The sequence below is a fragment of the Plecotus auritus genome (assembly GCF_963455305.1).
Source record: "Plecotus auritus genome assembly, chromosome: 9".
Classification (NCBI taxonomy): domain Eukaryota; kingdom Metazoa; phylum Chordata; class Mammalia; order Chiroptera; family Vespertilionidae; genus Plecotus; species Plecotus auritus.
The window spans coordinates 73,669,061-73,682,632 of record NC_137783.1 but is presented as its reverse complement, the minus strand read 5'-3'; positions in this window follow the sequence as shown (position 1 = coordinate 73,682,632).

Sequence of the window (13,572 nt, the reverse complement as noted above, 5' to 3'; positions counted from 1 at the left end):
TATGCATCTAGGTCAGTGCTTTTCAACAATGGGCTGCAAGAATTTTTAAAACATGCAATACCTGACTGTTTAGTCAGGGGCACTGACTTCATTTCCCTTAGATTGTCAAATTTTAAAAATGTTAACAGCCGTCTGCCAGCATGGCTCAGTGGTTGAGCATCAACCTATGAACCAGGAGGTCACAGTTCGATGCCTGGTCAGGGCACATGCCCAGGTTGCGTGCTTGATCCCCAGTGTGGGGTGTGCAGGAGGCAACCAACCAGTGATTCTTTCTCATCATTAATGTTTCTCTCTCCCTCCCTCTTCCTTCCTCTCTGAAATCAATAAAAACATCCTATCTAGTAAAGAGGGATTATGCTAATTGACCCTCATGTAGTCACAAAGATGGCAGTGCCCACAGCCAATAAGGAGGGAATATGCTAATTGACTGCCCTGCCCTCAAAGATGGTGGCACCCACAGCCAATAAAAAGGGAATATGCTAATTGACTTCCCCACCCTCAAAGATGGTGGCACCCACAGCCAATAAGGAGGGAATATGCTAATTGAGTGCCCCGCCCTCAAAGATGGCAGCACCCACAGCCACAAGATGGCGGTGCCCAGTCCCCTCAGCCCCGCCGGGGCGGCAGGCGTGCAAGGCCAGGCCCACCCCCAGGTGGACCCGGCCACTCTGCGCACCTGCCTCTGGAGTCCCCCAGTCCCCTCAGCCCCCTAGTTCTCCAGCCACCCATGGCTGGCCCAAGGCACAGGCAAGCCTCGGATGGCAGCTGCTCAGCCGCCCAGGGCCGGCCAAGGCCTGCGCTGCTGGCAGTGGCAGCAGCAGAGGTGTGATGGGGCATCACCTTCCCCTGACCGCTGAGTCGCCTCCTGCCCCTGAGGGCTCCCAGACTGTGAGAGGGGGCAGGTCAGGCTGAGGACCCCCTCTCCGGTGCATGAATTTTCATGCACTGGGCCTCTAGTATTCTTCTTAAAATGCTAACAGTCAATACAATAATAGCTATCCAGTGTGAATGAATAAAAATTACACATATTTTTTGGTGTGCTGCAGAATTTTAATTAGTTTATGTGTGCCATGAAAAAGGTTGATCTAGGTTAATATGCCATTGAAATAAACACCCTCCTTGGCAGGGTAGCTCAGTTGGTTAGAATGTCATCCTATTTTCAAAAGGTTGCAGGTTCGATTTCCTGATGGGGCATATACAAAAATCAACCAATGAATACATAAATAAGTGGAACAACAAATCAATGTTCTCTCTCTCTCTTCTTCTCTCTCTCTCTCTCTCTCTCTCACACACACACACACACACCCTTCCTCTCTCTCCAAAAAAAATAAAAATGGCCCTAGCCAGTTTTGCTCAGTGGATAGAGCTTTGGCCTGGGAACTGAAGGGTCCTGGGTTAGAGCCCAGTCAAGGGCACATGCCCGGATTGTGGGCTCAATCCCTAAAGGGAGCATGCAGGGGGCAGTTGATCAATGATTCTCTTTCATCATCGATGTTTTTATCTTTCCCTCTCCCTTCCTCTCTGAAACCAATAAAAATATATTTTTTTTAAAAAAAGAAATAACCACCCTCAAAAGGCACATAATCTTTTAAATCTTTATTGTTGAAAGTATTACATATGTCCCCTTTTTCCCGCATTGATCCCCGCCCCTACAACCGAGGCCCTCACCACCTCACTGTCTGTGTCCATGGGTTATGCATATATGCATAAGAGGTCTTTGGTTGATTATCTCCTAACCACCCACCCTCCCCCACCTTCCCTCCAAGATTCCCCACTCTGCTCCATGCTTCCAAGTTTCTGGATCCACTCCATTCATCAATTTATTTTGTTAATTAGATCCCATATATGAGTGAGATCATGTGATACTCGTCTTTCTCTGATTTATTTCACTTACCATGGTCCCTCCATGCTGTCTCAAAAGGTAAGAGATTTTTCTTTTTTACTGCTACATAATATTCCGTGGCATAAATGTACCACAGCTTTTTTATCCATTCACCTACAGATGGATACTAGGGCTGTTTTCAGATCGTAGTTATGTGGATTGTGCTGCTATGAACATAGGGGTGCATACATTCTTTCTGATTGGTGTTTCAGGTTTCTTAGGATATATTCCTAGAAGTGGCATCACTGGGTCAAATGGCAGTTCCATATTTAATTTTTTGAGGAAACTCCATACTGTTTTCCACAGTGGCTGCACCAGTCTGTATTCCCACCAGCAGTGTACTAAGGTTCCCTTTTCTCCACATCTTCGCCAGCACTTGTCATTTGTTGATTTGTTGATGGTAGCCATTCTGACAGGTGTGAGGTGATACCCTCATTGTCGTTTTCATTTGCATCTCTCTGATGATCAGTGACTTTGAGCATTTTTTCATATGTCCTTTGGCCATCTGTATGTCCACTTTGGAGAAGTATCTATTTAGATCATTTGTCCATTTTTAATTGGGTTGTCTTCCTTTTGTTAAGTTGTATGAGTTCCTTATATATTTTGGATATTAACTCTTTATCAGATGTATCATTGCCAAATATGTTCTCTCATACACTATGCCAGCCGTGGGCAAACTACGGCCCGCGGGCCAGATCCAGCCAGTTCGGCTGTTCTATCCGGCCCGCGGAGCCGAAAGAGTGGAGGGTTCTCTTGCTCTCCCCTCCGCTCCTTTACTTTGAATTTGTATTAGTTCACACAAACACTCCATCCATGCTTTTGTTCCGGCCCTCCGGTCCAGTTTAAGAACCCATTGTGGCCCTCGAGTCAAAAAGTTTGCCCACCCCTGCACTATGCTCTCTTTCATTTTTATTGTTTCTTCTGCTGTGCAGAAGCTTTTTATTTTGATGTAGCCCCATTTGTTTATTTTCTCCTTAGTTTCCTTTGCCCTAGGAGATGTATCCGTAAACATATTGCTATGAGAGATGTCTGAGATTTTGCTCCCTGAGGTTTCTTCTAGGATTTTTATCATTTCCCAACTTATGTTTAAGCTTTTATCTATTTAGAGTTTATTTTTGTGTATGGTGTAAGTTGGTGGTCTAGTTTCTTCCTTCCTTTCTTTCTTTTTTTTTTTTTTTTTTGCATGTATCTGTCAAATTTTCCCAACACTATTTATTGAAGAGACTGTCTTGACTCCATTGTATGCTTTCACCTCCTTTGTCAAATATTAATGGCCTGGGTCGACTTCTGGGATCTCTGTTCTGTTCCACTGATCTATATGTCTGTTCAGTACTAGACTGTTTTCATTACAGTGGCTTTGTAGTATAACTTGACATCTGGCATTGTGATTACTCCAACTTTGTTCTTCTTTCTCAAGATTACTGCAGATATTCAGGGTCTTTTTTTGTTCCATATAAATTTTTGGAGTATTTGTTCTAGATCTGTGAAACATGTTGTTTGTATTTTAATAGGGATCGCATTAAATCTGTAGATTGCCTTGGGTAGTATGGACATTTTAATGATGTTGATTCTACCAATCCATGAACACAGAATATTCTTCCACTTGTTTATATCTTCTTCTCTTTTTTCAATGTATTGTAGATTTTTTAGTACAAATCTTTGTCTCCTTGGTTAAGTTTATTCTTAGTATATCAATTTTTTTGTGGCAGTAGTAAATGGGATTTTTTTTTAGTTTCTCTTTATGGGAATTCATTATTGGTGTATAAAAGAGCCACTGATTTCGGGGGGTTGATTTTGTATCCTGCTACATTGCCAAATTCATTTATTAAATCTAGTATTTTTTGGTGGAGTCTTTAGGGTTTTCTATATACAATATCATGGCATCTGGGCATAATGAGAGTTTTACTTCCTCCTTTTATTTCTTCTTCTGGTCTGATCACTGTGGCTAAGAATTCCAGTACTATGTTGAATAAGAGTGGTGAAAACAGACATCCCTGTCTTGTTCCTGTTCTTAGGGGAAATGGATTTCATTTGCCCATTGAGTATGATGTTGGCTATAGGTTTGTCATACATGGCCTTTATCTTATTGAGATATGATCCCTCTATTCCCATTTTGCTGAGAGTTGTATTTTGTCGAATGTTTTTTCTGTGTATTGACATAATCATGTGCTTTTTGTCTTTCAATTTGTTTATGTGATGTATCACATTTATTGATTTGCAAATATTGTACCAATCTTGCATCCCTAGAATAAATCCCTCTTTTTCATAGTGTATGATCTTTTTAATACATTGCTGGATCTGATTTTTTAATATTTTGTTGAGTATTTTAGCATCTATGTTCATCAGGGACATTGGCCTGTAATTTTCTTTGTAGTATCTTTATCTGGTTTTGGAATTAGGATAATGCTGGCCTCATCAAGAGCTTGGACATGTTCCTCTCTCTTGGATTTTTTGGAATAGTTTGAGGAGTATAGGTGTTATTTTTTCTTTGAATGTTTGGCAAAACTCCCCTTTAAAGTCATCCAGCCCCGGGCTTTTCTTTGCTGAGAGTTTTTTTTTATTACTGTTTCTATTTTATCAGTTGTTATTGGCCTACTCAGGTTTTCTGATTCTTCCTCTTTGTTTGGAGGTTTTATTTTTCTAGGAATTTGTCCATTTCTTCCACATTGTCCAGCTTCTTGGCATATAGTTGTTCATAGTATTTTCTTACAATCCTTTGTATTTCTATGATGTCACTTTTTTATTTTATTTTTTGGGTCCTCTCTCTTTGCTTCTTGATGAGTCTGGCTAATGGTTCATCAGTCTTGTTTATCCTTTCAAAGAACCCATTCTTTATATCATTGATTTTTTGTTGTGTTTTTTTTTTTTAGTCTCTATGTCATTTATTTCTGCTATAATCTTTATTATTTTCTTCCTTCTACTTACTCTAGGCTTTTCTTGTTATTCTCTTTCTAGTACTTTAAGTTGTAGTGTTAAATAGTTTATTATTAATTTTTCTTATTTTTTTTTTTAGGTAGGCTTGTAGAACTATGAACTTCCCTCTGGGCTGCTTTCACTGTGTCCTATAGTTGTTTGTTCATTTTCATTTGTTTCCAGGAAGTTTTCTATTTTTTTCTTGATCTCATTGGTAACCCATTCATTGTTTAATAACATGCTATTTAGCCTCCATGTGTTTGAATATTTTTTGGTGTTTTTACTGTAGTTGATTTCTAATTTCATTCCACTGTGATCTGAGAAGATGCTTGATATGATTTCAATCTTCTTGAACTGGCAGATATTTTGTGTCCTAACATGTGGTTTATCTTTGTGAATGATCCATGTGCCCTTCAGATGAATGTATATTCTGCAGCTTTGGGGTGAAATGTTTTATAAATGTCAGTTAACTTCATCCTATCCAATGTATCCTTTAGAGTCACTATTTCTGCCCTAACCAGTTTGGCTCAGTGGATAGAGCATTGGCCTGCGGACTGAAAGGTCCCAAGGTTTGATTCCAGTCAAGGGCATGTACCTTGGTTGCGGACACATCCCCAGTAGGAGGTGTGCAGGAGGCAGCTGATTGATGATTCTCTCTCATCAATATTTCTAACTCTCTATCCCTCTCCCTTCTTCTCTGTAAAAAAATCAATATAATATATATTTTTTAAAAATACTAGAGTCACTATTTAAGGAAATTAATTTTTTAATTTAAATTTAATTTAAAAAATCAGTTAATTTTTTTGTCTGGAAAATCTATCCTGTGAAGTCAGTGAGATGTTAAAGTCCACTACTATGACTGTGTTGTTGTCAATTTCTCTTTTAAAGTCCTCCAGAAGTATTTTTATATATTTAGGTGCTTCTATATTGGATGCATGTTTGTTTACCAGGGTTAGATTGATCCCTTTAGTATTATAGTGACATTCGTTGTCTCTTGTGATGACCTTCATTTTGAAGTGTAGTTTGTCAGATATTAGTATTGCTACACCAGATGTTTTTTCTTTTCCATTTGCATGAAAAATTTTCTTCCATCCCTTCACTCTCATCCTGTGTCTTTTGTTCTGAGATGGGTTTCTTGTAGACAGCATATAGTTGGGTCATATTTTTTATCCATTCAGCTACCCTATGTCTTCTGATTGGCGCATTTAATCCATATGCATTTATAGTTACTATATTGCCATTTTAATTCTGTATGCCTTGGTTTCTCTATTTCTTCTCATTACCTCAGTCCCTTTGGCATTTCTTATAATGCTGGCTTGGTGGTGATGTACTCCTTTAGCCTTTTTTAATTAATTAATTATTATTATTATTATTATTGGTCTTGGAAGCTCTTTATTTCACTATTTTGAATGATAGTCTTGCTGGATCTTGGTTTCATTACCTTGAGTACTTCATGCCATTCTCTTCTGGCCTGTAAAGTTTCTGATGAGAAATCAGGTGTCAGCCTTATGGGAGCTCCTTTGTAGATAATAGTTTGCTTTTCCCTTGCTGCCTTTAAGATTCTCTCTTTGCCTTTAATTTTTGGCATTTTAAATAGGATGTGTCTAGGCATGGGCCTATTTGGGTTCTTCTTGCTTAGGACTCTCTGTGCCTCATGAACTTATATGACTTTTTCCTTTACTAGATTAGGGAAGTTTTCTGCCATTATTTCTTCAACCACCTTCTCTATCCCTTTCTCCCTTTCTGCCTCTTCTAGCACACTTGCTATTCAAATATTGTTACATTTCATGGTGTCCCACAGCTCCCTTAAGCTCTCCTCCTGATTTTATTTATGTGTGTGTGTGTGTGTGTGTGTGTGTATATATATATATATATATATATATATATATATATATATATATATATATATTTCCTTTCTTTTTGATTCTCTGATTGTGTGATACTTTCAACTCTGTCTTCTAATTCACTGATTTGACCCTCAGCTTCCCCTAATTTGCTATGGATTCCTTCCAATGTGTTTTTTTTTTTAAATTGTGCTATTTCATTATTTATTTGTTTTCATAGTTACTATATCTTTTCTCATGCTGTTGAGCATGTTTACCATCATTATTCTGAACTCTGTATCAGATAAATTTCTTATCTCCATTTCATATATCTCTTCTTCTGAATAATTCTTTTGTTCTTTCATTTGGGGTTTTTCTTTGTCTCCTCATTTTGGCTCCCTGTTTAGGTTTGTGACTATGTATTATGTAGATCTGCTATGCTTCTCAAACACTAGTGCAGGACAGTGTCAAACGCTGTTTTGACTTATTAGAGCAGAAAAAGACTCAAAGCCTCCAGAGACCGCCTCTGCCTACAGACTGATAGAATACCATCTTGAAAAACCCTCAGGCAATCATCCACAGGTGTGGTAAGTTTTTTTTAACAGGGTGGGGCAATGGCTTCTGCCTGGATGCTAATTGTTATTCTCAGTCTCTTAATGGGCCTCAGAAACTGTGTACCATGGGCAAGGTGTTTTCCAATATGGTGGGTCAACTGTCTTTCCCCCAGGCAAAGCTGCCTGTATTGCAAATTTCTGCATGAGAAAGATGACTTCTGCAATGTGAAGGAATGACTCAGCACAGGAAACTGGGGTGTCTGCCTTCTGAGCTCTAACCCCAGAGCCCCCAGTCATGGCTTCTGCTCACACAGCTCCAGTCCCTCTACTGGAGAACAAGGTGAGTGGCTCCACAGGGAATTTTGTGCATTGGCCCTTTAAGAGAGTACCTGCTTTCCAGCCATCTCTCCCTGATAGACAGCAACCACGTCGCTTTTTACAGCCAGATGTTGTGTGAGCACCCTTCTCAGTTCTGGTGCTCTCTGCTGGGGGGGCCCAGCTTGGGGATTAGACCCCAGAGTTCTCAATGGCAACCCCCCACAGCTGAGATATCTCTCCAGAGCTTCAGTTGCTGTATATGGGATCCTGGCCAGCCTTTTCGCACCTCCGCCCCTTCTACCAGTCTCTATGCCATCTCCACTTTCTGTTCTCTGTTATCAGGGATCTCTCCAGTGCATCTTCCATTGAGTAGTCAGGAAGTTTTTCTATAGTTTAGTTGTAATTCCAGTTCAGTCCTGGGAATGTGTCTGTGCAGAATCCACTTACTCTGCCACCATTTTTAATCTAGAATTCCTCTTATTAAAAATAAAACAGAAGAGCCTTAGACAGTTTGCTCAGTGGATAGAGCATTGGCCTGGGGACTGAAGGGTCCCAGGTTCAATTCTGGTCCAAAAGGGCATATAAAATCTTGTTGCCTACCATGTAATCCAATCCCCACATTGCTTTCTCCCATATCCATGTAATCTTCCTTACTTTCCCTTAATTTCAAATGCATAAAAGAAGCTGCAAAGCTGTTATTCTCTACAGTATTTGAGATCTTGTGAGACAGGCTAGTAAGCCAGGGCAAGTGGAATAGGGAAACTGAGACAATAGTTAAATGGCTAAGCAGTTTACAGCCATCTAGTAAATCGAAAAATCCTATCTTCCCTAACCAAAGATGCTTAAGAGGAAATGGTTTATACTCCTCCCCACCCAGAGGATAAATAGCTTAAATCACACTATTCAGAGAAATAGCAAAAATCCAACTAGTGGTGCCATTTGTGCCAACCAAGAAAGGATCAAGGGAATAAATCTAATTTTGGTGCATTAGCATAAAGCTGATGAATATTCTATTGGTTACCTCCCCTAAGACCTCTCCTAACTCCAAGCCTTTTTTTTTAAATATATTTTTATTTCAGAGAGGAAGGGAGTGCGAGAGATAGAAACATTGATCTCGGCTGCCTCCTGCATGCCCCCCACCGGGGATTGAGCCCCATAACCCAGGCATGTGCCCTGACTGAGAATCAAACATGGGACCTCTTGGTCCATGGGAAGACACTCACCCCACTGAGCCACATCAGCCAGGCTGAACTCCAAGCCTTTAAAACCCTCAAGACCAAAGGGCCCAACGGTACTCTCCCTCCCAGGAGCAGGCCCCTGCCTTTTCCTTCCACCTCTCCTCTCACAGGCCTGTATCTCCTAAACTTTAAGGATCCCCGCAAGACTTGCACCCAGGGGATGAGCAGGCAGTGACCACTTTTCCCGGCTTACCCCTGAACTTATCTCCAAGGCCTCCTTTTCTCTGACTTTCTAGTGAACTGACAACAGCCCCACCTTGGCTCACTTCTGTCCTTGCTGCTGCTTCTATCCCAAGCCCTTCCTTATTTCACTGTCCCCAGCTTTGATAAACATACTCTTAAAATTATCTGGACTCATGCGAGATCTTCCCTGCATGAAAATAAAAACCCACACATTACCAGTCGGTCCGAGGCAGATAGGCTCCAGGCTGGAACCTTTCTGGTAACACTTGCTCCCTGGCATGTGTCATCAGTTTGGCTCAAATAAACTCTTATAAAAAAGTTATCTACAGTCCTGGCCAGCATAGCTCAGTGGTTAGAGGATGGGCCCATGCACTGAAGGTTCGATTGCAAGTTCAATCCCACCCAGTTGGGCATGGGTGGGAGGCAACCAATCAATGTGTCTCTCTCACACTGATGTTTCTCTCCTTCTCTCCCACTCTCTCTCTAGAAATCAATGGAAAAAAATACCCCTGGGTGAGGATTAACAAAAAAAAAAGTTACCTACAGTTTTGGACATTTCTTACATTGACAACTACAAAGTCTTAAACATTTGCTACCTGGCTCTTTACAGAAAAAGTTTGTCAACCCATCACAAAATGATTGTGAAGACTAAATAAAATAATCCCTCTGAAAGTGGTTAGTAGCAACCTGACATATAGTAAGCACTCATTTTTTTCTTTATCCATCATCTATTTTGGATATATAGTTTCCATATTTTTTATTATATGTAGGTAAATTTTAAAATGCATTAAATACTTACGTGCTTTAAGGATTTGTCTTTGAGTTAGATCTGTCTTTAGGGTATGTTCCTAGAGGCAGATTCATTTCAATTAAAGTAAACTTCATTTGTCTTACCATATTACTCATGCCTGTCCCAGCAACTAGTTAAATTTAGATCCTTAAAGAGATTACAATTCCTGCCCTTGCCTTCCTGGAATGTTCCATTTTTGGATTTTGATTCTAAGGCGATAGCCTATCTATAAAGTTCATTCAATCATTTAACAGGCATTCATTAATATGTACTCTTTAGACACTTAATAGGTACAAACACAGTATAAATTTAAATATGTCATCTGCCCTTGGGGAGCTTCAATGTAATAGGGAATATAAAACTTAGATTATACCTCTATCCCTAGGTATGAAGTCTCACCTCAAATACATGAGGGAGGAGGCTCCAAGAAAAGAAAAAACTGAAGTGTTAAATATGAAAGACAGTTGCTAGGTAGACAGAATATCAGACATTCACCACACTTTTCCAGCTCTATAAGTCAATGAAGTCCATTTTTTGCTTAACCTGATTAAAATGGGTGTGTGCTTTGCAATGTAAAGACCTTTGACCAATCTGGATGGCAAAAAATGAGACAAGCAATTTAGTTAAAGGGACTAGAATAGCATAGACACAGGCAGAAACAAGCATCAACCACCTGGGGAAAATAAAGAATAAGAAAGAAGGATGGCAATACAACTTGGTCAGATTATGGAAAATCTTGAAAGTCTGTTTATGGACTGTGCAATTTTTTAGAGTTGCATTACTTCAATTACTCTCAGGTCTTTGGGAAGCTGAAGGCAATGTTTTCTCCCCTCTGATTTACAAGTGTATTTTGAAGTAGGTCTGCCTTCAAATATTCCAGTGCAATAATAAAGTAGACCATTACCTTTTTGTAACATTACATTAATTGATAATTGCACCTATCTGTATTCATCAGAGGATGTTCCTAATGCCTTTAATTAGTAACAATGCAAGTCGTGATTTCAGTGGTTAGGAAATCTCAGCTGCATGCATGCCTCCTTCCTCCCACCCACTCGCCAAAGACATCATGTTGAATAAAGATGGGGTTGAACCTTGTCAAGCCATGAGTGAGGAAACTAATTTGTCTAACTGATAACATTCTGAAAGCTCACTAAATTCTGCCATACTATATAAAAATCCATTTCTAATAACTGACATGAGGAGCAAATGGAGCTTTTTAAGTAGGCAGCATTTCTAATTATTTCTGAGGAACTGAGATTCCTCAGGAAGATAGGTAGTATGAAAAAAATTAATTTATGGACAAATAAATTTGTGAAACACTGGTTAAAATGAACTTAAAATACAAATAAAGGGTTTCCTTTTGTAAAAGTATTATCAAAACTTTTAACATGTTATTACAAATTATGTCTCCCTAAGATGATGATGAAACATACATCACTTTCAAATTTACTGACTTAACTTTTTTTCAAAGGAGTATCTTGCATTTCTAGTGGAAGTTCTATGGACTATAGGAAACGCTGGAGTAGAAATTATGTGATCACTGCACATCATAGCGACCAGTTGTTTGGTTGACTGGCATATTATATAAGATAAACACATTGTAAAGATAAAATGGGCAGGACTTTGCAGTTAAATGGATGTAGGCAATGAACACAGGTAATAATAGGTGGTATGGAGTCACAGGTATTCAAGCTTATACATTTGATCAGAGTGCTTTTCATGGAAAATGGTAAGACAAAATCTGAATCTGAGTGGGATATGGATTCCCCAAAGGAATGAGAGACATAATTAATTTTGCTCACCAGGCAGTTGAACTTTGACCATGAGAAGTCTACTTACTCCCTGCTCCCCTGTAGGACTTTTCTCCCTCTTTCCTTTTTTCCTTCCAAGTTACCCCTCTTAGAATTAGGCTTATCATTAAATCTGGCTATTGAGGTAAACCCTCCCTACCTCCCTTCCTTGGTAAACAGTTTCATTGGCCTCCTTTTTTTCTCTACCCCTAATGGGCATTCTTTTTAAGAGTTTTAGTGCTGATGAGTACAGGAAGTAATATTCTAATAGGACTCCACTTCAACACATGCTGGTCAGTTGCTTAGTAAGCTCTAACACGTAAGGGGCAATAAAAACAAACAGAAAATTACAATGGTTTTAAAAAACTTACAGAAGAATTAATTTTTTGGACTATTTTTGCATTAATCTTAGAAAATTCATCTATTTTAGAATGACATTATGCTATGTTCAATCACTGACATTATATAAGAATTCACTTTGTATACAAATTCTTAATAACAAGTACTACTCTTGAGAAACTTGTCCCTGCTTCATGTACTTTCATTGAAAGAGGTCTATGTTGGTTCTTGCTTCCAGAATACATTCTTTGTGAATCTAGGAATACATTGTAACTTAGTCACTAGTGTAGATGTTAAGAACAAGCAGAGTCCTGGCTGGTGTGGCTCAGTTGATTGGGCATTGTCCCATGCAACAAAAGGGTACTGGTTTGATTCTGATCAGGGCTCAGTGCCTGGGTTGCAGACTCGATCCACAGTACTAGATGTGCAGGAGGCAGCCAATGGATGTTAGGCTCTCACATGGGTGTTTCTCTCTTCTCCCTTCCTCTCTCTCTGAAAATAAGTAAACTATAAAAATCAATAAACTATTCTTTTAAAAAAAAGAACAGCCCTACGGTTTGGCTCAGTGGACAGAGCATTGGACTGTGGACCAAAGGGTCTCAGATTTGATTCTGGTCAAGGGCACTTACCTTGGTTGCAGGCTCCCCCCGTGTCCAGTGTCTGGTTGGGGCTTGTGCAGGAGGCAACCAATAGATGTGTTTCTCTCACATAGATGTTTCTCTGTCTTTTCTTTTTTATTCCACTTTCCCTAAAAAAAAAAAAAAAAAGGAAAAAAAATCCTTGGGTGAGGATTAACAAAAAAAGAACAAGGAGAAAAAGAAACAGTGATGGCTTGCCTCCTACACTTGCTCCAACAAGACCTGGGGATCAAACTGAAACTTAGGTATGTGTCCTGACCAGGAATGGAACCCAAGACCTTTTGGTGTACAGGATGACTCTCCTACCAACTGAGCAACATTAATTTTCTTTTCTCACATTCTTTTTTTTTCCTTGCACATGTACACTATCTCCAATCAAAGCTCTACTCTTGATGACCCCATGCCAGGACAGAAATGAAGTCACTCCCACTGGGTCCTCCCTTCCTCATGCACTTTTATGCCAGACTTTTGTTCCTTCATTCACAAATCTCAGCCTCCTTTCCCTGAAGCTGAAGAATATGCCTCAAAGGCATATCAAATGCTGTATCCTCTCCTTGGGTTTTATCACCCACTGAATCTACCTGGGACAATCCTAATATGCCTGTTGCCCCAGCTCAAGTGATAGCATCCTCTTCCACTCTCAAGGGTCCTAGTTTGCACAGTAAATATGGTCATCCTACATATAACTCATTTTTCTCTTTCCCCCTAATTCTCCATTTCTAATTTTAATCATTCATTTTTTTAGAATATAGAATTATAGGTTAAATGGGAAAGAACTGAAGTCAGCTAGTCCTATTTACACTTGACTGGATTTAGCCTTTGTCTGAACTTTGGGCAGTTAATTCATTACCTTATGATGTGGTATTTTCCTAATTTATCTCTAAGTTTTATGAAATCTTTTTTCTTTAGCCTTAATTTTGTTATTCTTTCCCAGCCTAAAACTCTCCACTTAATAGTTTTGGGATTCCTTTGGCAACCATGGGTTATCATAATGCCCAGCTTAAGGATTTTTCATCCATACTAATAATAGAGGAATATGCAAATTGGCCAGAATGCTGTCACGTAATGACCAATCAGGATGGGGGCAGGGCCACAGCAGAGAGC